Raw genomic sequence first — 27,623 nt, forward strand, 5'->3', positions numbered from 1 at the left:
GCGTTAGTGGTTTCTTTCCATAAACTATTATGCAGAGGATAATCTCTGATTGATGAGGTCATGCCCCACTACCTTACAAAGAAACACATGTGTCTTTCCTAGAATTAAACCTAAGGCCATACTTGGCAATCAGTCAGCAGTTCCTCATTGATTATGACTGACAGGGATATTTATTATGCTTATTTTTCATTTTATTTCCTTCATTTATCTAAATCTACCAAATATTTCTGTTTAATCTTTTAATCTATAAAAAGTACAGATTTCATCTTATACGATGCTTTAGTATGTATGATAAAAAGATGGTTTTCGCTTTACCTTGCACTTTCCATTCATATTGTAATTTTTTCTTCAAGCTTAAGCAGTCCACATTTCATTAAAAAACCCCACACTATTCATATTTCTTTCATCCCTATAAGATGGTAAAAGCAATGTGGCTTTGATGAAATTTGGCAGGTAAGAGGATCTAGTTGAATCATCTCAAACCCCTGGAGTTTTGGGCCTCCAGCTATTATGGTAGAGCAGCTATGAGTATTCAAAAATTGGTCCTTTGTTTGCACTGAATTTCCAAGCCATCTGTAGCACACAAAAGCCAAAGCTCTCTTTATAGTTCAGAATGAATATTTAAAAGTTCAGTTTTAGATTTTATTTGTAGCACTTCAGATCTCTCTATCCCATCTGTCTTGTGTCTCAGAGCAGTTGCATTAAACTGTACTTGGCAAAGTCAGAACTTGGTCTTAGGATTGAAGGTAAACTCTGGTTCCTTTTCATTTTGTACCACAGAGTACGCCCATGCCTGATCAGGAACTGCACAGAAGACTAATAACATATGGTTTTTGTATTTACATGCTGTAAATTATTATTAGGATATTAACAAGCAGCTGCTGATATCAGGTCATCCAGCCTGAACCTTGCTGTATGCTCTTGCAGCGTGGCAGAGCAAAGCAAACATCTGCATGAGTGCTGCTGGCTCTGGGCGGGCGTAACGTGGCAGAGGAGTGCGGTGCCCTGGAGTGGCTGGCAGCACCCATCCCAGCCTGGGCTGCCCCTATGTTGGGAAGCCATCCTCGGACCTGTCAGCTGAGCCTCCCGCGGCTGGGAAGTGACAAGCACCCTTGGGGAAAGGGAAGGTGCGAGGCCGTGTTGCGGTGAGGGGGACTTGTGCCGGCTGGTGTGGAGGAGGCCATAGAGAAGGGGGGTGGAATTGCTCACTTCAGATGCTGTTGGCATATGAATTTATGTTCGTATATATGTGCCTGCCTATTTCTGTTTCATAGAAAATTGAGCAAAAAACAACAGAGCTTCTTTAAATTATAGGAAAGTAACTCCTTGTGATAATTTACCCTGTTAGAGTATCATCATCTGCTTGAATCATGTTCGGTGTTTTGTATCTAAACCTTAGCTGCATCTGTCAACAACATGCAGTTTTGTTGTTTTTTTCTTCTGTGTTCAACCAGATACCTGAAGTCACCTATTCTGAGTCAGCGGCATGAAAAGAGAAGCACCATATCTTCCATAAAAAGGGAGAACCATCTACCTCTCATTAAGGCATTCCTCAGTTCTGTTAAATCATTCACGTTTTGTTTTTGTTCTGTGCCCTGTCCTGAGTTCCAGTGAGATGTCTGTTAAGAGTCTTGAGGTGTAAATAAATCACTGCCCTTAATGGAGCTCTTTAATGTTTTTTTATATATATATGAGTATATATGTTTATACATATATATGTATTTCTGGATATATATGTGTATTGCCATCCCTGTCTGGAAAAAAATGTGCAAAATATGCATGTTAATGCATACTGCTATGAAAAACTTCTCTATCTCAACAAGATCTTAAATATAAAAAACATGTTGCCATTCACTATGTAAAATCTGTCCGAATAGCTGCGTTGTCTTCATATGAAATGAAATTAAATGAATGAAGACTGTGGTATCCTGAACTGAGTTCTCTGGATCAACTGAAAAAATAGAGCTTATAAAATCAACAGTTTATGTCCTTTAGAGTAAATTATATATTGTCATCTTATCAGTTAAACTTAGAAGGGGAAGGATTATTCAGTTTGTTTTACTGTTACTGTTTAACATAATGAAAAATAGTTATTTTCGAATACAAGCAATTTTTCAGTATTTAATAGTAATTTAATGTAGAGTCTCATGGTTATTTAGATAGAACTTTAAAGAAAGTTGTGTGTGAGTCTGATAGGCATGTGCTTTCATCATTTCTCACTCAGTTCTTCCATGAGGCCAGATTCTTGCTTTTCCAAAGATGAAAATTTTATAAAGTTATTTAAAAACTTTCACACTAATCTGTGCAGGTTTATATCACTTCAAAGAACAAATGGAGTAATGAAAAAAGTAACATATTTTTGCTGAAATGAATAAACCATGCAGAATTAACTGTTGCTTCTGGTAGCGCTGCCTCCAACATGGAGCTGTGAACATCACGAGTCATCGCAGAGCGCTTGATGGCTGCATTTACATGAAGAGAAAGGGTGTTTTTATGGTGGTGGGTTGTCTGTTTTCCTAATGAAAGGCAGCCTTACCTTCTGGTTTTGCATTTCCTTACAAGTTCCTGTATGAATTTTTTCAATTAGGCTTTAAAGTAATGAGCTTCTCTTTTCCACAGACCTCTGGCATCTACTGCTAGTGCTCCCTGGAGAATAGATGATCACAAAAGTGAACTGTGTTTCTGGGTGCATATGGCATCCAGCACTGGAGTCCATGTGCTGCCCACGCAGCCATTCCCATGACTTCGAACAAGCAACCCAGAATAAGTAAGTATATGAATTTGATTCCAAATGTTGTTACGGTTATTATTTTATATTTTATTATATATTATATATAATATATTATATATATATATCATATAAAATATATTAAAAGTTCCCCAAATAATAATTATTTGGGGAACTTTTGTCTGTTATCACTTAATGAGAGACTAAATGATAAGTAAAATCATATGATGTGCCTAATGCACTTTTTACTGAGATCAGCTCAGCTCACATGGCTGCAAGAGTGTCCCGTGGATGAGAAGAGCAGGTGCCACACACAGCTACTTTTCAGGACTGGGGAGGGGACTGTGCTAGAGGTGAGGCATTTATTGATGGCAAATTATTTCTTGTCAGTAGGCATCTGTCCTACAAAAGCTCCATCTCACTATACTTCCGTATGGAAATGGGGAGTAAGCTTTGGTCTTAAGATTGATTGTGCAATCTAAGCCACAAAGAATTTAGAGAAAAGGTGAAAAAAGAATAATTTAGCTGTTAGTTTCCCTTTCATTGGGAAATGAGTGGGGTGAAAGAAAGAATTTATAGAGGATGGGAAGGAAAGCTCTTCCAGCTCATAGTCTGAGTTAAGTTTGTTAAAGACAAATTTTGTGGAGTGTTGTTTGCCAACACAGGGTTAGCCACTGTTAACTGAACACCAGGTCAAGTCAGGGAAATAGTCAAAAGAAAGAAAAATATCACTAATTTCCCAGTAATGAAATCTCTAAGTGGAAAACCCAATGGAGCCTCAGATCAGGTTTTATGTAGGAAACATGCTCAAAAACAAAGGCAACAACAAAACAGTGTTTCTCTGGGGACCTCTGTACACTTTAGGCTCCAGCTGCCCTACCTGCCCCATTGGAAAGGCCTGAGCTCCCCAGTGAGCAGCGATGGCTCTGGCAGCATCTGGCAGCCTTTGGTCTGACTAATAATACTTTGAATTCTCTAGGGCTGCCTGCAATCCCAGGAAATATGTAATTTTTTTTTTCATTTATACTTTTATAAAACCTTTGTTCCTTCCACAGAGATGCGTGGCTGATCCATTGTAAATATTTTTCTGTATTGTATTTTTAATCCTTTTGCTTTGTGTGTATAAAAAGCTGCATATTTCCTATGCTTTGCCCATCTTTATCACCAGCAGTGAAGCTCCTTCCACAGCAGTCAGTCAGCGGGGTGGGATGGCCACTTCTGCCCAGCTGCAGCCTGTCTGTTTGTGCAGTGGTCTAGGCCTGTTTACCACCCTCTGCTCCATAGTACATTTAAATATCGAGATGGGTTTGGTTCTCATCCAAGATTTCTAAAAATGGGAACATGGAGTTAGGTACCTAAGTGCATCCAAAAGTACTGAATCCACCGAAGTTTTGACTGGCCTCAAAGAAGCTTACTCACAGTCTAAATTTTGCAAGATGGTTGTTTTTTAGGCATCTCAAACATCGATTTAGGAACCCAGTCTTAGACACCCAGTCTTTCAGATCTGGCCCTGGAGTCCTATAGGTACATGGTGGGACTCCAAGCTGTGGTTTGCCCAAGCAGAAGCATATTGGAATAGGGCTCTTCTCATCCAGATGTATGTGTGCTCCCCTCTCCTGCCTCACACACCAGGAACATGCAGACAATAACAGTGTTTTGCATCGAGTTCATGCTGGCTGATGGCATAATCCAGTTGCCTCAGTGTAAATCAAAAAAGGTTTTGAAAATGTGTAGGTATCAAGTGCTGACAGAACACGCATTTAAAAATATTGCACCTGTAAGATCCTAAGAACATCAAACCTGATTTTTTCAGTTAATCCTGCTTGTTTTGTCCTTTTCAAAAAGTGAGACTTTCAGCTTCTGCATGGCTGGGGTAAGAAAGCAGGCATGTTTCTCCAAGGGCTTTCTGAAATCATTACATGGTGTAATTATTCTTTTAACATAAAGTAGTGTAACCTAGGGACCAGTTTCTTTAAGGCAGCTAATTCTGAAATACTCAGCACATTTTTCGTTGTCAAATATGTTGCATTTAATACCAAGCAGTGCAACCGGTTAGGGCGAAAGGAGAAAGATGGCTATCTGTTACATCCCAAACCCTATGAGGTAGCTGCTTTTCATGCCCAGTCTTCAGCACCACGGTGCTTTGAGGAGAACAGCTGTGGAGAGTGAGGCAGAACGTATTCTGGCCATTTCAGCGGCCTGGGCTTTCTCCTGCAAAAGAGGGGGCATCCCTGCCCCCAGCTCGAGTAACCTGCTCCCGTGCAAGAGGATGGGCAGGAGTACAGGCGCAGCTGGACCACGGGTACAGAGCAAGGTTGAGCTCAAATGCTGTTTTTTTCAGTGTTTTGTCAGGCTGGCATGCATGCACTCTGAGTGTAATTGCACTCCCAGGCCTGGTGTGCTCTGTGCTAAGGGCTGGAAGTGAAAAAGCTAAAACAGCGAGCAAAGGCACAGATGAACCCCCTCACTCCAGGTTATTGATGTATTTTTTTTTTTTTAACCATTGTAATTTGTGAATGGGCAGGGCAGGGCAGAAACATCCTTCTGTGCAGAGCCACGCACAGTCTGAGTGACAGCCTGATTCCCAGCCCGCTTTGGCACTGCCAGCCTGCCTGCTATCCCTGTCCTCTGTTAGAAAGTCTTAAAGGCCATCTCAAAATGAAGAGGACAAGAAATACAGTGACAAAGAGGTACATTTGAAGTCACAGCATTAAGGTGCAAAGTAACTAGAGGATTTTTTGATTTTTATTTTTTACTAAATTTTCCCTTTTATAGCATGACCACTGTTTGGTGCCCTGTAGCTGCAGTTTAAATGAATATTCATGTAAATTTTGAAAATGAACAAATGACAGACCATGTGGGGTTGGTTGTTTGTGGTTGTGATTAACGCTGAAAACAAGAACTTGCACCTCAAACCACATGTGTGATTTTCATAGGCCAGTTAATGAAGTTCCAGAGAAGGAGTATATTCAAATATTTACTTGGGTTTGTAAATCCAAAGAGATTTTAAACCACATAATCACTGAACCACCAGAATTCCGTCAGGCTGCCTGTATGCACTTGTTAGTCCTTAAACTAGTAAGATGTCATTAAAACATTCATTGACACGGCCACCGTCTACTTTAGCTAGACCTTCAACATTACTAATTCAGGTGTTCCTGCATTTGCATGCAGCACCTCAGCTACATGGCTTTAATGCTGTTCTCTGTTTTGTTCTGCTGTCAGGTATTCAGCTCTAGTGTCTTCTTCACTGAAGAATTTCTATATTACAGCTCTGAATACAATCTGTTTTGTATGCTCATGAACTAGCTCTAGGACTTGAAAAAAACCCTGTTTTATATTCTACACTGGTTAATTTTTCATTTCTCTGGCACCTTGGTGAAAAGTAGTCAACACAGTTAACAATATACAGTGTGCAACAATAAATATTTTATTGGATATATAATCTGCACAATTTACAAGTTTGATTTTTCTCTGGGAGTCTGAATAGATCTATAATTTTAAATATTTGGTGAAAACTCATTTTTTTATGGTATATTACTCTATAATCACTATGAAATGTATGATCAGCTTTTTAATGTGAGCTATAGACATTAACTTCACTTTTTTCCTAACATTGCTAAACTCTAATAAAGCTATTTTATGGGGAGGGTAGTCTTGAGCAAGAAATATGGAGGTTTCATCCTGGGAACAGTATATAATTCATACGCTAGTAAATTATAGCGTATTCCTTACACAAGATAACTTTAAGGAGGTTTCTAAAAATTTTTGTGTCTAAATACTTATATATCTAGTTTGTATATCAATTTGATGTACACTTGTTGTGTTTTCTGCTTTATTCTCTTGGAATTAATAGATTTCATTATGTCTAGCTTGTGGTCCCTATCCTTGTCTTAAGCCCATTGTCTTAAAGGAAAAAATTCTGTTCTTTTCTACTCCAGCATTTCCACTCTACACCTACAAGTTTATATTTCTGTTCATGGTTTCATATACAGAAATGTAGGGCTGGAGATTGTTTGCTTTCTTTATATTTTAATAGATTAGGCTTTTACTGTTGCATACACCTAGAAACTGTACTTGATCCAGGAGACAAAAAGATAAATTACTCTGAATGCAGGGTATTGAAATCCTATCACTGTATTGTGATATATTAATTCTTCTTTAATGTATTTATCCTTACTGTGTGCCTGTGAGATAGGGAGGCTAAGTCATACTTATCTCAAAGATGGGGGATTAAGCCACAAAAAAACCCAAAGCAACTTGACTAAGGCTGCACAGGGTGTTTGTAGCAATATAGTGAATGATCGTAGCTCTGAGTAGCGATGTTAAGGGATTGCTCACCCTCTGTTCCAAGGCTTCAGCTCTTGCCTCAGAAGCTATGCTTTCACTTTGCTTACATAAAATTCCATTTGAAATAGATCAACAGTTGTAAATGCAAGTATTGTAGTCCGCAAGCCAACCAAGGGATTTGAAATTCCATGGTACTGGGTATATAATTCCCCATCATTTTCCCCTGATACTTTTGCTTTTTTGGAATTATTGACCAAGTCTCTTGACGGAGCACAGCAACATTAGTGCCTATTTGAATATCAACAAGATTATGAAAAGAAGATGTAGCAGCTGATGATTGTGGATGGGTTTCAAGCACGCAGAGAGAAAAATATTTTCATGTCATCTAAAGGATGAGCAAAAAAGGAGAATATGAACAATGTGTATCAGAGAAAAGTTACCCAGCATAGCTGGCTGCATTTAGGTTGATGAATACTTTCCAGTGAGGAGAAATGGAAACTCAGGTGCTCAAACAGTTTGAAATTAGACTGGTGAATGTGTTCAGAAAACAATTTGTGATTAAAACAGATCTATTCCAATTCTAATGTTTGTTTCTGTGAAAGAAGCTTGTATCTGGTCATGCGTTTGTTCCAAAACTGGTAACCTAAATATTGATGCATGTTTGCAAAATTGTGCTGTAGGTGCACAGATTGGCTCAAGGTTGAGAATTCCCTCAGGTAACAGGAACTCTCTGTTGTTTCTCCCAGATGAAGATAAATGTGTTTACTGTTGACAAAATAGTCTTTATTCTTAAAGTGGAGAACTTTAATACTGCTTCTTTTAAATGTCATCCGCCTTCCCAATATCTTTCTTTTTCCACCTTATCTGCTCTCAAAAACTCAAGATGAAGTAACCTTACTGAACACAAACAGTTCTTGAAGTTTCATTAACCTGCTCTTGCCTCTTTGTGTGCGCTTAGTGACTAGAAGATCTTTACATCCACTTTAAAAGTGATTATTGTTCTGACAGTATCATCCACGAGGCTTGCTGTCTTGCCATTGAACTGAATGGGCTGTGCACAGGACATTATCTTATGTTTTAGCTAGGAACAGTAAGCCACAGATAAAGTAATTCAATCATCTTGCTATGCTAAGTAATACAATTTCTTTGATTTTAGACTTACAGATCTTTGTGTAAAACTCCTTCTGCAATTTCTTCTTCCTTTACTATCACCTTTTTTTGTCTCCTATCGTCCTTTCCCAGCTCTTCCTTTCCCTTGTTTAAAGATATGGCTGTCACTGAGATGCCCCTTGCTTATCATCAGCAAACCCACCTTTCAGAAATACCTACCTTTTTGCCATGTCTGAAGTCAGTAAGAGTTAGCCTTGTCATCCTTTACGAGAGCCCCATCATTGACTATAACCCCATGGTTGACTGCTGTGTTATGCAGAATGAGGCACGCTGCAGGGATGTCAGATGCAGTATTGAGTCTGTGCTTTGACAATTGGAAAAGACACTGAGAATGAGATTTCACAATCCCAGAAGACCTTTGAGTGATCAATGAATTCTGAGTAAGTGAACTAGTAAGTGAACTTCTGCTAGTGTAAGGGCAAAATCAAATTAGATCCATCAGCTGTTTCTGTCCCGGATAGCCACTGTCACCTAGAAATTATACAATAAAAAAGTAACTAAATCTGATGTATGAGACAGGGGATCAATGATGTGTTAGAATAAATGCAATGTAGCAGTAAATCAACCACCTAAAATACAAACCATATTCTAAAAATCTTGCCAATAAAGAGACATTTTCTATTTACAAAATTCATGAAAATTAGGACTCCGCAGACTGGGGAATAAATCTTGTCCAAAGTTCGCTTAGTAAACTAGTAATGTTACGAGTCTGAGCTTTGATACACTAATACGATACAGGTTCATCGTACTCCAAGGCAGCATTCTGATATGAAAACGCTTGTCTCATTATTAATAATTGACAGAACACATGATGTTATTCACTACAGGAGCCTATTAACTGAGCGTCGGCAGCAGGAATACAGTTGCAGGGATTAGCCTGTCCTTAAACATAAAGCAAAAGGCATCAAGTAACCTGTGTAGTTTCCATTCAGCTCTTGGGACAATGTCCACCTGCCAAGATGGGAGCAGATTGCTGTGCTCAGTCTAGACAACACCGTCTCAAAGTCTCTACCAGATGTTGGGGCTTCTCCACTCTCCCAAATTTTGCATTTAAGGGGAAATTGCTGCCGTGAGGATGGAAGTGGAGCCACTGACTATAATTAGCATTTATAAACTTGTGTTAAGTATTGCAGAGAATGCCTACCAAGGACCAAAGCCGCTTGTGCTTGGCCATATGCTGATGTTCACTTAGGTTGCACTTTCTTCCCCCTCTGCCTGATGTGCTGATGACAGGGGTCGTGAAAGAGGCAGCTGAGTAGGATCTGTTGATAACTATGGTTTGAAAAGTTGAAGTCATAATTCATCACTCAGATCTGAATTATCAGCTTCACCCACACCTTAAGTTATTATGTAGAGAGGTAAGAACCAGAAAATTCTTTTTTTTTTTCCTCCTCCCGCAAGAGAAAGAAATTATATTCACAACTTATAGCTCTAAGGTCCTTAATTGGTTCACAATCTGCAATTGTTCTTGGTTCTTCAGGGACAAGAAAGCCTAAAATATTCTGGTTTATCATTAAAATTATCAGATTTATAGAACCAGTGTTTTGTAATCGGTATAGCCTGTTCTCCCAAGTGGCAGGCAATATTGATGACATGTCTGCAAAAGGGGGGTTAGATCACCAAACTGCTGAATAATAGCAAGGGTACTGGTATCGGTGAAACGAAGCATTCTCTGCTAGGAAGAAGCTTGGGAAGGGACGTGATCTTTTCACTTGGCAGGAGGGGAATGTTATTTTCCTCTTTCAGGTTAATCTTATTTATAAACTATTAACTTTATGTCAGTTAACTGGCAAGATGAAATTTTTTTCTAATAATAAAGCGGCAAGAGACTTGTAGACATACTGAGTTACAGTATCTATGGCATCTCATTATGATGTAGCAAATGGTCCCTAGATAGTATAGTATATCCAGACCAAACCTATTCTTCTTCACTTCTGTTCTTAATTAGCGACTAAAAGATAAATAATTTTGCTGTCATTGCAGCACAATAACAATCAGGGCAAGCTAATGCCCAGTGAGCCTTGCCCTAAATCCTGTAGCACTAAATGTTCAAACAAACAAATCTCCCCACCCCCATTCCTTACTTTGATTTATTAGCTTGAGATGAATGATTTGGCTGTCAAAGTCTGTCAGTGCCATGCAATGAAAATAAAATCAGTGGCAGTGCCCCGTGTGTGAAGCTACTCATGGTATCTAGCCTTAGACATTAGCACTGAAGCTCGAATCCTAGCCCGCTCCCCACCCCCATTCATTAGCTTTCTAAATCCTCCTGTCTTTATGGAATCACTGCAGCAAGTTGAAAATGATATATGTAATGAAAAACCCTGTCTGCTGAGTGCAGAGAGGGTGGAGAAAAAGACTGTGCTTAGCAGTCGCTGCTGTGCTGATTCCAGCAACGATTAGCTCAGACTTTGTTAGGGAGGCTCACCAAGAGCAGAATATTAAGGCACAAAAGGGAAACTCATTGTTTCTAAAGATTTGCGTCTGCCTGGCTGGTTTTGTTTCCTCTTTGAGTGTTATGACCAAATGCATTTAGAGACTTCAGTGGGAATGAAATGCAGACGTCTTTGAGGCTTTGTTGTAGTTTGGGGCTATTTTCAGTATTATGCTATAAATTCATCTTTATCTTTTCAGTATAGGTACCTGAAGAGCAAGAAAACATAAAGGTTCTGTTTCAAGTGCAGGCAGAGGCAGGGGGAATGGCACGGTGTCGTACTGTAATACAGTTCAACTTAGTAAATGATGGGTGTGGGAAAATACCAACAGATATATATTTCTGGGGGTTTGTCAACTATGCACACACAATGTGTTGGTTATTTAAAAATGTTTCATGGTCTTCTGCATAACACAAAAGATTTGATTGTTCAGAAGCACTGGATTTCACGATGCTAATCTAAGTCAATGACGGTGTGGGTGTTCAGCATCTCTGATGTCAAGCTATAATTGTACTTGATAAGCCAGGGTAAGGAACTTAGATGTTTAAAAATCTTGTGCATAATAGAGGACTCAAGCACATCTTGCTTCCTAATGAGAAACAAAATCTATCTCATAACTATACAACAGTGCCTATTTTCTTGGTGGGAATGTAAATTTGTTATAGTTCAGACGTAGCATAAACTAGCAGGCCAACAATGCAGCTTGAGGGCTTGAAGCTCTACGGCCATCACTTTGGTTTCAATGAGTATACATACAAGCTGTTGTAGTTTGGGCACAGAGGGTCTTAGGTATTTGCATTCATACATACACCACCACGCTCTACCTTCAGGTGTCTGGACAAAGTTTTGTCTGTTTCTGAAGCTTTTCTGTGTCACTGGACTGTAGAATATATCTTGGAGCCAGCTGCTATTCTTGACTGCTGGACGTAATAGTCAGATTGTGTTGTTAAAGGTGCTTTTTAATTGACTTGGTGTTTGTCCCAAATGCAGCATAGAGTCCAACTGTTATTTGTATCCTGGTATACCTTGAGTTGCCCATGGAGATAAAAGCATGTTTAATGCCCAACGTGCTGGAAATTTCTATTATGAAAAAGTCCTTGCCCTGAAGTGTTTTATATTTTCAGCTAATGTGATGTGAAAAACAAGAAAGGAAAATGGAAAGCATAGAGAAGTGAAATGAGTTGCCCAAGTTCTGGCAGCTGGTTTCCAGCTTGTAATCCAGTCCCTGAGCAATAAATCACACCGCTTACCAAAGGCCAATTTGTGAAGGAATGAGCTCCTACTGGGAAGCAACAGGCTAGTACATGCCTATTGAGCTCACTGCCAGATCTTCCCTGTCTTGGCTCTGTGCTGTGCTTTACCATTCAGTACAATGTCCAAAAAATGTTCATAGCATAGCTCAGAGGTAGCAACAGACTCAAAAAGAGCCACAGATGACCCTTTGTGTGTGTGTTCTGGATGTATGCATACAAACTCCTTGGGATGGCAGAATATTAGAAACAGCTACAACTACATTGGATTAACATCTTTCTCAAAATCCACTTTGAAAAACAGCCTCAGGTATTAACATGATAGATATGTAGTGCTAATCAAAATTACGTATATTTTTAGGATACAAGAACTCTGGGCTAACTGTGCTGAGTCTGGAAGTGCTTGCTTTTTCTCATACTCCAAGATACTCTTTTACTTCTGCAATATTAGCATCAGACTTCCTGAACACATTGGGCTCTCATTAGGGTTTATGGTCAGGTATTACTGAAGAACGATGTCTTCTCCTTTTAAACTGAGCAAATACGGAGATACTTCTACTTTCAAGTTCTGTGTCTCTTAAGCTATTGTGATGCTTAATAGAGATTCCTTTAAAAAGACTCATTCCTGTCAAAGTAATAAATGTAAGTGTAAGAATCCATTATCTATGCTGTTTGCCTTTCCCAATATGATTCCTTCATTGCATATATTAGATATTGACTTTTTTTTTTTTTTGAGTGAAAACATCAAAAATGTCTTTAAGCCAAATGCTCTCAAGTTCTGAATCCTATGTTCTGTGGACCGTAGGATGTGCTGCTCTGTTGTCTTTTACCTTTCTCCCCCTGACAATTTTATTTAAAAATAGCTAGAGAGAAACAGATGACAGCCTAACAAAAAATCCACACTTTACCATGTCCCCTCCTCCAGCCCTGAGCCTCTTGTTCTAGCAAAACTCCTTTGCTTTCCCCTTTGATTCACACAAATCTACCTTCAGAATTTTTCAAACATTGCAGTGCATTAAACACTACAGCAGATGGTGCTTTTCGACGATGCCTTTCTACATGAAGCAACATTTTGTAGTGTATGCTGCATTATCAAAAAATCAAACATGTAATTATGCAAATATGTATGCCTTTATAATAATCAAGTTTTATTGTAAATGGTTGATGCACATCAATTTGATCCTGTAGTGCTGCTTTAAGTGCAGTTTAAGTGGCTTTTCAGTGTACCCAGAGGCAACACAAATGCATCTCTGGAATATTAATAAAATCCTGAATCTTTGAGACACCAACTGGTACAGCATTGCTTATACTGATTGAAACTAAATGCTAATCCTTTCCTTTATTTAAAAAAAAAAAAATCCCCTTTGTTATTTAAAACACTGATATTAGTGCGATGTGAAGGGCCATTTTATTTTAAATTGTATTCTAATGTAGTTGTTAAAATAATGCCTAATCATACTATATTCAGATTCCACAATGTAAATTTGATGAGACAAGAATCCAATCATTTTACAGCCATGAATATAGAAATGTATGTTAATATGTCCAGTTTTTCTAAGTCTGTAGATTTATTAAGGGAATACCTGTTTTCAGGTTTCAGTCCTGAATGCTAGAGCTTCCAAGTAACCAATTCCTGAATGCTTTGCTTGTGAAATTCAATAAGATAAATACTCAGGAAAAAAAAAATCAGCAAGAATTTTGACACCCATAATGAAACGTAAACTTTATTACTGATCTGATCCTGACTTTTATATGTTGGTTAACTTCATTGGTCTAATGACAGCCATCTCTCTGAATGCACACATACACATCCTGCTGCGGTTCGAGTTAGCAGATGGGCTGTGGGTGCAGATAAACCAAGACTGTAAATTATGTTTTGCCTGTTTGTTCCTCCTGTTCCAAAAGGCAGCATACAAAAGGAGGAGATTGCATTGCTTGTGGAGAGAATGCAGTAGCTATGCCATATCCACCTTACCAGTGCCAGTAGGCTGGGTGTTTATTTTTTGGGGGTTGTTACAAACAGAGGCTCTGTTAGCTTGAACTCAGATTGAGAAGGTGAAGAAATGTGTGCGCTTCCATCCCTGCACTGACTGACTTTCCCCCCAAAACTAGTTTCCTGTAAACTTTGTGAAGCTTTAGAAGTTGGGCTTTCACTCTGTAAGATTTTGCTTTCATTTTGGATCCCTTTTTTCAATTTACCTTCCTCACCATCTCTCTGCCCTGCTATTTTTGTTTCATGCTGCTAGTTCCTGTCTGTCTGCCCTTTGTCCTTCCTCTGCTTCCTTTCACTGCTATTTTTTAGCTTCCTTTCTGTGTCTGTGTGTTACCACCCTCCGCTTTTCCCCCTCACAGATTTTGCTGCCTCTGCCAGTCTTCTGCTCCTTAGATTTTTTTCCAAATGTTTCTCTCAGTTTCCCCATTTGGCTCCTTAGTCCCTCCACACGTGTATTTCCTCATTCCCATTCTGCTTTCCATGTTTCCCCTCCAGGTTTTACTCTGTCTGATTTCTGTGTTTATCTTTTTTATTTTCTCCCTGTTTTTCTCAATTCAGATTAGTTAAAAATATTGCAGGAAAAGCTACACTTGTGAAATTTCACCCAGATTGCTCTCGGAGCAGCTGCTGTCCTGGTATTTCCAATACTGAGTCAGACCTGAGCCTAGGGCATAGGAGGTCCTTAAAGGATCAAAACCAAGCTTCAGAATACTACCCAAAATACTGGCATAAATATAAAATATGGCATAAAATACTGTGAATATGAAACCATAGCCGATAGTATCTAAAACCTCTTCGCACAGTTTTGACATGATCTAGTATTTTAAGGGTGGTGTTTGGTTAGGGCTTTTTTTCTTGAAGGAAGGGATTTTGCTCTCCTTATTTAGCATTCATGTGACACTGAAGCAGGGAAGAGACATCATGCACCTTGAGAAGGCACTAGGGCCCCTATAATGTGCAGTACAATTTTGCTTATTTTCTTAACATATAAAACTGCGTAAGTACTTTTGTTTTAAAAGCTATTGCAAGAAAAGTCTGGGTCAATAAGCTGCCTTCTCTGACTGGACAGCAGGTCACTTACAGTAATTGGAGATGCTGAAAAACAACTGAGAGATTTTTCTGAATGGAAAAAAGCTCTCCAGGAACTTCAAATTAACAGAAGCTTTTTCATAAATTTGTAAAAATGAAATATACGAAGAAACAAATTTGTAAAAGTAGATTACTACTGCCTTCAGTTGTTGCAACTTTATTCTCATGTATGCAAACCTGAAAGTAACTACGAATAGCAACAAACCCGAAACTTGCTGACTTTCTGTTTTTATCAGCTGTGAACTTGGTTTATATTTTACACTATGTTTTGTCTCATTATCTTAAATGACATTTATGTTAAAGTTACATGTTTTTTAAAAAGTATGCCTTCTAATCAATAGTTGCCCTTTAGATATAAATCCTGTATATTTATAGTGCTGAACCAAAAAAACTGCCTGAGTTAACTTATTTGATTATTCACGGAAGAAACCATCCAGATTTTTGAAGCTCAATGAGCAAATGGTTTTTATCAGTGCCATAAATCTGTTTGTATATGAGAAATCTATAAGTACTATTTCCTTTTGATTGCATTTAATATTCAGAAACCAAACAATACTCTGCTCTGCTTCTGATTTTTATTTCAGTTGCATGGCATTTCAAGCTTAATTTAAACATAATAATAACTAAATCTACATCCAATGTCTTGATTTGATTGGCAAAGCCACCTAGACAACCACACACTTTAGGAGGATTTTTCTTCAAGTTTCCGTGTCTGGGAACACTTCAGACAAGCTTTGCTTGAGTCTTCTGTGGGGCAAAGCCTTAACTGGAAGATCATAGTTTTAATGTGACTTTGCACTGTTTAAAAAAAGAAACAGCGATCAAACTATAATTTCATAAATGGCAGTTTAAAATATATTACTGAAGATCTGTAGACTCGTAAGAAAAACAAAAGAAATCTGCATAAATATTCTTAATGGGTAAGGTTTGATATATGTATCTTTAAAGAAAAGACTAAGACTCGTGGTCAGTTCATAGAGCATTTCACAAGATGTTTGACTTTCCAGGCTGTATTGGTCACGTAACAGTGAATAAACCATGAAGAAAATAAAGCTCAGTAATTGCCTGGTGTTTTGTTCTGTATGTGTAAACATCTGATTACTGGTGTGGCTAGCAATTTGATAGAAATTCTCATGCAAGCAAAGAAGCTTGGTTCTGGGACAGGTGATTTTATTTCTAGCTTATATCCAATGGTGTATAGGCTGTGTCTGTATCTCATGGTTTACTTTCAAATGTCTTTCCAGACATTTCAGAATCCTCTGTTCTGCCTACGCTGGTAGTCTGTATTAGACTTCAATCACATCTCAGTTACGCATCTTGGAAAGGGTGTGAACAAGGTTTTAATGTGATTAGAGATTGCGGAGCCAAAACCCTTAAAATCCCTAAGAGCCACCATCCCCGCCTTGGCTTGGTGCAAAGTCAGCTCTTAACTTGACAGTGAGGGTATCTGGTACCTCCTCAGCAAACACTCCTCAATACGGCAGCTGCTGAATTCCTCACAAGATCTTCAAATGAACATCCATTCTCATAATCATTTCTTCTGGTGGGCTGAAATGCTTTAGCTCTGACTGCTTATGAATATATTTACTCTTTTGGGGGTAACTTACTCGAATTCAAAGCCTAAGCTTTGTCAGTGCAGGTGTTTTTACGTGAAGATGGCAGGCTTAATGACTGCATTGAAAATAAATCTATTATTATAATACTCTTTAGAGGAAAAAAGGTAAAGGCAGACACTGTTTATGTTTGGGTTTTTTTCTTAATGAATCCTACTAACTCCCACCCTTTGCTATTTCCCTTTTCCTTTGAATTTCTCCACAGAGAAATTTAAGTGTTAAATTTATCAGAGATTAAAATTAAGAGAAATATCAATTTTTTTCCATGAAGAAATTTAACTGCAGGAATACATTGTTTTGTACTGATCAGTTTTATTCTAATTTTTTATACATTGTTTACAGGTGCAGTGTAAAAAGTATTTTGTCATTAAAATGCTCTCTATGAAAACATGAATAAACCATTTTTTCCACAAGCAGCTTTCCAGTAAAGACATCTACCAGTGGAGGCCCAGGTGCCATCCTCTGTTGTGTGTTTGTCCAACTTGCAGCACAAGGTAAAAATCTGGAGCCCTGGTCTAAGTCCCAGTTGAGAAAGCTGTCCTTGCAAGGCAGACCAAGGCTCAGCACGCTCCTCTCTCTGATCCCGGAGGCTGCAGCTTGGCTCCGCCAAGTGTGTGGAGAAGGACTTCTCCTTCTCCTGGGCTTCAGAAATCAGTCAGCACCCCTTCAGGTGGTATGATGAGGACTATCGCACTCTCTGGGTTAGTAAAAAGGCATGAAAGAAAGCTTTTGTGAACAGTTTAACTATGCCATTGGATTTTTCTCCCCTTATTTAATCTTTTGGGTTTTTCCTCCTCTCCTCTTGGGGAGGTAGTAAAGTACTGTATCTTATGATTTATGGGAGCAGTTGCCACCACTACCTCAACTAATAAGAAAATGAGTAAACCAGATTTATAGGAACTGGTTAAATAGTCCTGAAACAACTTCTGCTCCAGGCTGTGTTCAGGAATAAGCGTGCTTGGTTAGTAGGATATTAATCCTGCAATTTCCTCGTAAGAGTGAACTTCTGAGTTCTGTGAAGTCCTGCTGAGAGCCATGGAACTTGCCATGACATTCTGCCCTCATGGAGAAAACTGGAGCATCTGGTTTTCTTTAATTGCGATTAGAGCGATGTTTCTTGAGAATTGTTCAATGAAATAGTTTTTCAAAAGAAAATCATTGAAACCAAACTTCCTCCCACACATATCCCAGAAGACCCAGCTGCCTGGTGGCTGGTGTATTGGCAAACAGTGTAATCCAGACACGGTTACTCCAATCACAGATGGATGGCTCTGCGGTAGGGTTCCTGGCTACTGAGGGATAGGTCTGTCTTGGTTTTGGTGTAAAGCTTCAAAAAGCTGACTCTTCTCGACATATCTCTGAAAGTATTGAAGTATCTTGTGGAACAGGATTCCTGTTTTCAGAATAGTCCTATGTTTTAAGCCGGGATTTTCTTCCGACCCTGAAATTCTGATGAAATTTCTAAATGTATTTGTTGCTATGTTCTTAAAAAGTGTAGGCTGAATTTCAGGGACATTTCCACTGCTACTTTGTTCAAGAAGGATTCATGCTTCTGGGAATTAGTCCTGTAACAATTCTTTGGCAGACTGTCACTTTGCATCTTTGGGTTTTAGCTTTGAATTTGGCAGGAGATTTTTTGTCCTGTTTCCAAGCGAAATGAGACCTGTTTGGCTGAGCCGCTTTTCTTTGCTCCTCTTTTCCAGTGCCTTCCCTGAAATAACTGCCGAGCCACTTGACCAATTTCAATCAAATTTGATGGTAAGAGACATGAAATTTAGGAAGAAAATAGGTGCTTGAATATATCCAAGGGACCCAAATTACTGCTTTTACCAGGGAAAAGTGATCCAAAAGCCACCAGTGAGCCCCTAGACTTTGCACCAGCCTCAGTGGAGGCTGTTACTTGCCCCAGTGGAGTGGTCAGGGAAGGACGCTTTGGGACCTGGCACCTCGAGAACATGGGAGGCACCAGGGGACAATAGCACAGTGAAGTGCTTGTCAGGGGATTTACACTTAGGTACCACTCGAGCAACTTGTTAGCTTGTGCTTGGGTCTTTGCAGTGTGACGGCAGCCATGTAATATACTTTACAAAAGGACCAAAGAACGCACTTACCTTGGGGTGGCTAAGTTAGCCAGAACTGACAATCAAATGTTAAATAATTACATTGTTTTAGCTATTAATTGTAAGTGAATGTTGTTTTTAATTGCACCTTAATAATGCCGTGCCCTTTATAACCAAAATTAATGTTTTCTGTCTCTCTGTTTTTGAAGTACATGTCAGTTTAATTAAACTATTAATGGTAGACAGATTTTTAAGCACTTTATATTCTTCATTAAATTGTATCTGTTCAACAAGCATAAACAGGAAAATAGACTCAGTTAGAAGCAGATTCACGTTCTGCCTGATAAATCATTCATCATCAGATAAGATGATGAGGCATGCTTGTTTTTCAGTAGGCTCACAATGATAAACAAATCCACTTTTATATTATAATATTTATTGAGTTCATAGAAAAATAAACAAGACTGTTCACTTTTTATATTAACAGGTGTGAAACTGTTGCCTGCATTTATGACTGGTCAATGAATGGAAAGCAATATCTTGATGGTCTGAGGGTCAATGTTAGCTCATTTTGTCTGAGGTGCCTGTTAGCAGAATATTTCTCTTGTCTAAGATCTAGTTCTTTCAGGGCCATTCAGCTGCAGCAATGATGAGTATTTCTACTGTTCCTGCTGTGTTACCTAATTGTGTCTGGAAAGAATTAAAATATCTTTTGATTTGGCAGAAAAGATATATTTATAAAGCAAATGTTGAGTAGGTCTCAGTCCTTGTAGGATCCGTTGCAGGAAGGCTGATGAAAACAATTTTTTGAAGATTGTACAAGACAGAATTATGGCAAGGACATTTCTTCTCTGGTGGTAGAGTCTGCAAATTCTAATGGGCTGTTAATGGGCTAACAGGCAGAAATTAGGAAACACTGCATCATGATACATTCCTGTGCATATTATACAGGCAGACAAAGATGTAACTGGTTATAATAGAGACAACAATGTCCTTCCTTTGTGTGGCAGATCAATCAATAGCCAGGCATGTGATCTTGTTCGCTATTATGTTAGTAATGAAACCTTCTTGTGATGTGACAACTGTGGAATAACATTTGGTCACAAAGCTGGTGTTAACAAGCACAACTGGCACTCCGGTAATTAGACTGATTTCTGGTCTACTTTCACAGATTGTCGATAAATGCAGTAAACAACAGGCTGCTTTCTTTCAGAACAAGTTATATGAAGTCGTCATCCATTTGGCGGTATGTACTGTACTTGCCTTCATTTTTTTATCAGACTGTGGCAAGGTGGGGATGTGCATATATTTCTTTATAAAATCATGTTTCACAATAGAAACTTTGCATGCATTTTTTCAATGATCTCCTAATTAACCTCAGCCTTTTTTCTCTTGGGAAGAACGCTAATTTCTCAATTACAGGTAGGCAGTTGGATAGAGATGTTCTTCCTCAAATTTCCAGTGTTCTCCCCTCTGAAAAAGCTGTGTCTGCTGTGGATAGCCATTAATATTGTTTAAGAATAAACTGAAATCCTAAAAGCCATAGATTATCCTTGGTTTTAAAGGGCAAGAATATAGATCATATACAATTGTGGGATAATTTGTTAAACAAAATAACTAAATTCAGCCATAAATGTGCTAGCCAGTTTTTCCATGACCAGTTTAGGAGTTATGTCAAATCTCATTTGCTGTGCTTTGCTCTTCCCATAGACCCACAATAGTGGAAAGCTGAACTGTAGTTTGGACTTTTCACCTGCATGGTAGAGTTAAGGAGCGAGAGAGTTCCTTCCCTACGTCCTGTACCACCTCCAAGCCCATAGCCTAGCTTTGCACATAGGGAAATGTGTGAGTGCTGTGGTTCCGTCTCTTCCTCTTCTAAAGCAGATTGAGTCAGCTGAGATATGTCTAGGGAAACTGCTCAGTTTATTTTGCACTGGCTATATGGCAAAGCTTAAGATGGAGGCACTGTAATGTGGACACTATAAACCAGCATGAGTTTCTATGCTCGTCCTTTCGCAAGGTGTGGTCAGAAACTGGAAATAGTGGGCAAGGGACAGCGAGTCATGGCAGTGTCATGGTGTGTCTGGGCACTGGTGCTACCTGGCACTTTGCTCAGATTTGCTGAAGTCCAGCTCTTTGCTGATCTCAAGGTTCCTTACTGGTACAATTTGACTGGGAAGGGTTTCCTTCTCATGCTGAGCCATGTTTTGACCACTTGCTATAACTAAGTTCACAGTATAAGATCAAGAGAGCAGTGAGTGTCTCTTCATGGCTGTTATTGATGGTCACCAGATCCTAATTCCCTGTGCAATCAATGAAAAGCAGTAGGGAGGAGTGTTTTACAGTAGGTACCTAATTTTATGAAGGATTAAGGCAGGAAGATGCCTCATTAGCAGTCAGTGAACATAAAAACTAAATCCACGCTCATAAACCAGGGAGAGGTTTTGGACAAGTTCACTCAGCCATAGGTATCAAGAAGTCACAGGGTATAAAGAGCAGTGAACACAGAATACTGATCTGAACAGTTGGAAATGAAGATCAGAGGTGGCTGTTGCTGTTCCCTTCAGCGCACCCTCTGTTCTGACAAACCACTGAGAAAGACCAACGAGGCTCTGCAAGGCCTGTAGGTTTGTACTGCTGAAAAGCCTATAGGGTCCTAGGAAAGGAGAACTGTGAAAAGTAAGATAGAAGTATATGGAGGTTTGTCTGATAGGGCAGAACAATGTGTAGGAAGAGATTATCAAGAGGTCCTTGTGTGTACCAAAGCGAGTAGTGAAGGGGCAGGGTAAGAGTCTCTTCTGGCTGAAGATGGTGGTAAAATTTTGAGTGACACCTCATGTCACACAGTCCCAGCTTGTTTGGGAAGGGACTGCAGGAGGGCTTAGGTCTAACCTCCTGCTGAAAGCAGGGTCAGCCATGAAGCCAGACCAGGTTGCTCAAGAGTTTTGTCTGGCCTGCTTTTGTGAACCTCCAAGGATGGAGATGATGCAGCTGCCTTGGGACCCTGCTCCACTGCTGTTCCCCTGCACAGAAATCACACTTAAAGTATAAATGTGTCTTTTCACTGATTTCTTCAGTTCCAACATGATTCTGTTTGGAGCCAATGTTTCTCAGAGCTACACATAGATTTCCATGGCTAAACCTATTGATAAAAGACTCAAATCTGCTGATGATGCAGCACTGAGACTGCATTCACCTGTCAATGGGAGTCCATAAGCAATGAATCTTTTTGCTGCATGATGTCAGAAAGTAAAAGTCTTAGCTGCTGGAAGAGACTGGGTTTAAGCACCACTAGCTGCAGTGGACAACAAGAACAATCATCTCATTTAAAAAAAGAAGGGGATTGGTGTACAGCATGTGTGAAAACATCACATTTTTAGAGAAACAGCCTATGCGCCAGGAAGGTAGCTAAAGAAGCAGACAAGGAGATGTTTTGCCATTCATATAATTTAGGCTCTGCTCTTTTGGAGAGGTTTTACCACACAAATGACTTTGTCAAAGGATGACAGTGTAGAGTGTTTCCAGCTATGTGGCTGGAAAATCTTAGCCATAGCTGCATGGATTTAGACCTTCCTAGTGCACTGTCTGTAGAAAAGGTTTATGTCAGGAAAGAACACAGTGTTCTCCCTTCTTAAGGGTGTATATCACATTCTAAATCAATTTCTTTGGTAAGATTGAATAAATTCTAGTTCACTAGCTTTGATTTTTTTAAAGAAATGGAAGGAATAGAGCACAGCTAGTGACAGGGAAGTTGCCTTGGCATTTTGCGTTTATTTGCCATCAGTTACTTCCATATTAAATTGTTCCATTTACAAGCTAGTATAATTTTTTTTCTAAGTGCCTGCTGCTCTGTCTAGTTGTGGAAAATGAAGCTCAGTTGTTTATGACCTGCACTGTACTTCATCACTAACCTTCAGCAAGTGTACAAGTTCTGGAATGAGAATAAAGCTTCACTGGTGGTGGCACAGCATGAGGCAAAGTATAATGCATATTACTGTTGCACACCTGTGCTGGCTTTCCCTTGCTTATTGTGATAAGTTTGCTTTGTTAGCAGGAAAAATAGGTATAGCTTAAGGAGCCAGTCTTCTCTGATTGGTGTACCTGGTTCTCATTAACATCAATGAGTAAAATAGACATATATTGACAAGAGAGCAGACACTTGAGGAAGCAGGTAAGTGCAGGAACAAGATGACATTTTTACAGTCTCTTTTATGACCATAAACAGTCATATAATTGAACTTTTAGACTCTAAATATAAAGATTGCATAGCGTGTTTGTATTACTTAACAACTGGCAAAAATCTACTGAGCAAGGCCAGGTTTGGTCGTGACCTTCAAGAAAACAGGGTGCCAACTTCTCTCCAACCCATGCTTGGGCTTGTCCTCAGTGAAACACTTCTTAACACCCTTCCCACACTCTTAACAGTTGTCTTTCAGTTTTCATCTTGCCTGTGGAAATGATTAGTTAAAAAGTCATTAAGAAGGAAGCTTTGTCACTATCTAGAGACCTCAAAATTTTTTTGCACCTTTTCAGTCTGGTTTTGAAGGCTGTAGACACATGAAAGAAGGTGAGAGGAGAAGGGTGGTGATGACTGTTTTTCTTCTGGCAACGAACAGAGGTGTTGTGACTCTTTGGGATCTCCAGCAGCCTTTTGTGTTGCAGCCCATACAGTCCACACCTATTGTCAAGGGAGGTGGGCTGTGATGGCTGGGGCAAAGGGCTCAGCTCTCGCTGAAATGGCAAAGGTGGCAAGCATTTCCCCAGTGGGCAGTTTAGGTAAAAAACACTTAGTTCTCTGCATTTCTTCTTTCAGACATGCAATATATCTGTCTTTCCAATTTCTCACTGAGAGTTAGATCCTGAATTTCTAACATGGCTGGATAAAGCAACTAGCCAGAAGAAATAAAAGATGATCCAAGGAGGTTTCTAAACTAGGTTTACTGGGGACCCTCAAGCTCCTTCTGGCTTTTCAGGCTGCAGCAGTAGCCAAGAACATTTATTCTCATTTCCATTTGGCAAAGAATATTAATTTTTTTCCTTCTCTTTTTTTTTTTTTTCTTTTCTTTTTCCTTTCAGATATGGGCTTTATTGCAGTTACTTATTTTCTGTCTTTCCCAAATTCAATTACTGAAAAGCTACTCCTTGGATGCCTTTAGCTAATGCACTGAGTGTACATTTGAAACAGCTAGACACAGATATAACATATCACAGATTTTTGGTCCAGTGGTAAAACTAAACCCAACCCAGCTAAACCTGAATCAGACAGTTTAATAAGTTTTTCACAAAGTTAACAAAAAGTAAAAAAAAGAAAGGTATTTTCATTCTACATCCAAAGCTAAAAGTTTAAATATTTGATTGGGTTTTCTCCTCTTTTTTTTAGTAAGTATTCTTTGAAATCATAACATGTTTTCATTTCATAGTGGTAAAATTAGTTTTAGGGGAAAAAAAAAAAACCAACCCACCTTGGAAACTTATAAAATGCTAAAAAATGTTTCAACACTATAAAATAAAATAATCCCTTCCTCTTTTTCAGCCAAAGATATGTCCTGTACTGAGCCAAATAACAGGAATTGTCTCCATTTCCCTGTAACTTAGTTTGTCAGCAAAGGCAGCTCTGTGGGGTGCGGGCAGTATTGTGGATCCCCGCCTGAAGATGGTGGTCAGTGCCAGACACTGCCATAAGCACCATCAGCAGTCTGCTCTGTCCTACACGTGTTACCGCTGTGCTCCACAGACTCGCCAAACTGATTTCAGTCATTTTCTAGGCTCACCTCAATGTGCGGCATTTGTGTCTATGAAGCACCTGTGATTATGGTCTAGGCAGGGCAAGATTAAAGAAGAGGTACTCATGTCCACAGCTCTTCCAGTGATTTTATCAGACTCTAACCTCTTTATTTTAAAACATATCTGTAAAGAGAACCTTTGGTAAGCATACCTAACACCAGTGGTGTCTGCATAACTATGTAGCCAGCCTGAATCAGAGTGCCAGGGAGGGCTGATGGCCCCACGTGTGTCTGCGGCGGTTGAAGCCAAGGCTGTGCTGATGGGAGGACTGCAAGCTGACAGGCAGGGAGGACCACCACTACCACTGCTGCCCTTCAGGGAGGACTGCTGCTGCTCCATGGTGCTGAGCATGGGGCCACATCCTGACGCTCACCAAAGCCATGGGAGGGGGCCCTCCTCTGCAGCCCGTGTGTGACCAGGACTCTTGCCTAGAGACGTTGCAGCCTATCTTCCTGCTGCCCAGCTGAGTTTCGTGAACTTCTGGGTAAATTCAGTCTAGTTACTTTCTCAGTGTTTCTGCTGGGGAGACGGCTTCCTGACACATTTGAGATCTTTTGTCATTTGGAAACATCGAGCCAATTTAGTTAACATTTTAATTTTTGTTGGGTTTATAATTGTTGTCATGTGTCAAGGGTCAGTTTAGACAGCTTGGTAAGCCGGAAAAGCTAGCAGCAAATCCAATCAAGTGAATATCCCTTTGTTTCAATGGCTTTTCCTCTCCTTGTTTCAAGCCCAGAAGGAGGCCTTAAAGTTGATGAGAAGATAAATTCAATTATACTTAAAGCTGACTTTGGCTCTTAGCTCTCATACTACCTTTCCCCATCTTTGCCATCCATCCTATTGCAATCGTTTAAATTTGCCCCAATAGTAGTTTGCCTATTAGCTTTGCTAATGAATTTACTAGTGCAAAAGACCACTTGCAGGGCTGTCCTAAACATAATGAATGTAATTATTTAGCACAAAACCAGGGCAGCATCTTTTTCTCTCTTGACAAGAATAATTCTTTATTCTCTCATTAGCTATGTGCCTTGGTCTCAGTAAACTAGTTATTGACCTGCTCATTTAAGGAGCTTCACTCTAAATGCTTCTTCCCTTATTTAACTCAGACAAGTTCCTATAATTTCCCCTCACCATGCAGTGCTAGCCAGTAAAATGTAACCATTGTTCATTTGTTGTGAAGAGAGCTGGAAGACAGGAAGCTATTCTTAGATGGATGCTCAGCCTCCTGAGCCCTGCTTGCTTGTCCCTGGTTATAATGGATACAAAACTGTATGGGGCTTAGTAGACATCATGTAAACTCTATAGGAAACCTGAGCCAATGAATCATGGAGACAGACCCCTACTGAGCATTGTGTGTTTGAATAGACTGCAAATAGATAGAAAAGCAGCTTAAGCAAGTGGCTTTCATATGACAAGAATGCATAAATTAGAAATGAATTTAGAGTATCTGTTGTTTGAAGGCAGTTGGATTTTTACTTTCTGTACCATTTCCCTGTTGTAAGAAACCACTAATTACTCAGACTTTGCTGAAGACTGATGCAGGGTTTTTGCATGTGCATAGTTTTAGTTGCTCTTTAAGCATTCTCCACTGGATTGCACTGGCTCAGCCCAGTGATGCCATTCCATACTGCTTCCCCAGCAGCTATACAGCTACCCTGTCCTGTTTGGCAGTGTCTGCTGGGGCATCCTTGGATACTTCCACCTGGAGCATGACACAGAAACCTGGAGAAAGCAGGACTCCAACGGTGTCAGGGCTTCATATGCTCACCTTCCAGCAAGGGCACACAGGTCCCCAGCCCCAGCCAGGACCACAGCACCAGTTGGACTGGGATTATCCCATGGTAGAATTGGCAGCCTCACTTCCCACCCTTGCAGTACTCGGCACCGGGATGCAGTCAGTTGCTCCCTGCTGTCCTTGGGACATTCAGTACACAGGACTCCTGACCATCAGCGAATGGAAGGGAGCATGGCATTTCCGGGCAGCCTTCTCCTGGAGTCAGCCATGGGCTGACCAAAGTGGGCATCCTAAGATGGCAAGGAGCAGCACCTGCTTGGTCTGGATCTGAGCTGTCCTAAGTCAGAGGGCTGTCTGTGGGTTGAAAGGCTCAGCTCCAAGATGACGACCATGCAGTGGAGGCAAGGATGAGGAGAGGGTAAAATCCCAAACCCTAGCCTTTCACCAGCCTCATCCCGGAAGGGACATTTTTGCTTAGGGATTCAGCAGGTGCCTCTGAGAGGGATGCTCTTTTGCTGCATCCATGGTCTGCAGGTGGGGAACAGGCAGCACTGACAAACCACATCTCCTGCTGATCACACTTTATCACCCTCTTTATCACAGCAAGCCAACCACCCAAGAAGCAGCTACCGTCTCCCCGGCTCTCTCGGCAGCACTGTCCCAGATCAAAGGCCAGGAGTGGTAAGTATTTGTCCTCTCCCCCTGCCTTTCCAGCTGAGGTCCAGTGCACTGCCTGCGTTGTTCCTCTGGAACACTGTCTCCTGTTGCAGCCCTGTGTGACCCCTGCGGGGTGCAGCTGGCCAGGGGTGCAGAGGGGACCCTCTGCCAGCAGCAGCGTCAGCATGGCACAGGGCAGTGGAGGATGGTGGTGGAGCGGGCAGAGATAGGGCCGCCTGAGGAAAAGCTGGCAGTTCTGGTGCAAGCTCAGCTGCCGGCTGTGAAAGGGACGTTTCCCTTCGAGGCAGTTCCATGTTGACTAGAACTGCCCTCAAGCCTCCTGCACAGTGAGCTGCTTGCACGGGCAGGGCGATGGTGCTCTCAGGCTTCGGAGACTGTGGTCACGTGCTTGCATTTGCAGGAGAAGGGCTGAAGCTGGCACCTGCTGTGGCCTTAGCAGCAGCAGAAAGCATCTGCTCTGGGGCAGCTGATGTGGAGGTAATGGGTCTGGGAACAAAGCACTGCTGCTTTCAAGGGCTGGCAAATGGGGCTCCGTGCAATGGCTGATGTAGTTTTGTTGCTTGGTTTTTGATTGTTTTTTGCCTCTTTTCAGTGCCTTTTTTGTTAACTTTGCTATTTTCTAAGATGAAATATCCTGTCTATAATTGTTCACAGATTGTGATAATAGACTGCGGGCAGATGGCCCGTAGTCTGTGGTCCAGCAATCATATGAAAGAGACAGACAGCAGCTCTTGGTTGTGTTTATAAATACTGGTGCCGCAGAGTTGCGGTTTCTTGTGGCCCAGTATGGGCCACATC

General features: G+C 40.3%; 1 long non-coding RNA gene across 1 annotated transcript in view; it reads left to right on the plus strand.

Moving 5' to 3' along the window:
- The first annotated feature begins 2,845 nt into the window (after window positions 1–2,845).
- Window positions 2,846–27,623, plus strand: part of LOC308071697 — an 85,164-nt gene continuing 60,386 nt past the window's right edge. The window contains exon 1 of the long non-coding RNA XR_013931273.1: window positions 2,846–27,302. This is a non-coding gene — a long non-coding RNA (uncharacterized lncRNA). The remainder of the gene's footprint in view (window positions 27,303–27,623) is intronic.

This window comes from Falco punctatus, assembly GCF_963210335.1.
Source record: "Falco punctatus genome assembly, chromosome: 11".
Classification (NCBI taxonomy): Eukaryota; Metazoa; Chordata; class Aves; order Falconiformes; family Falconidae; genus Falco; species Falco punctatus.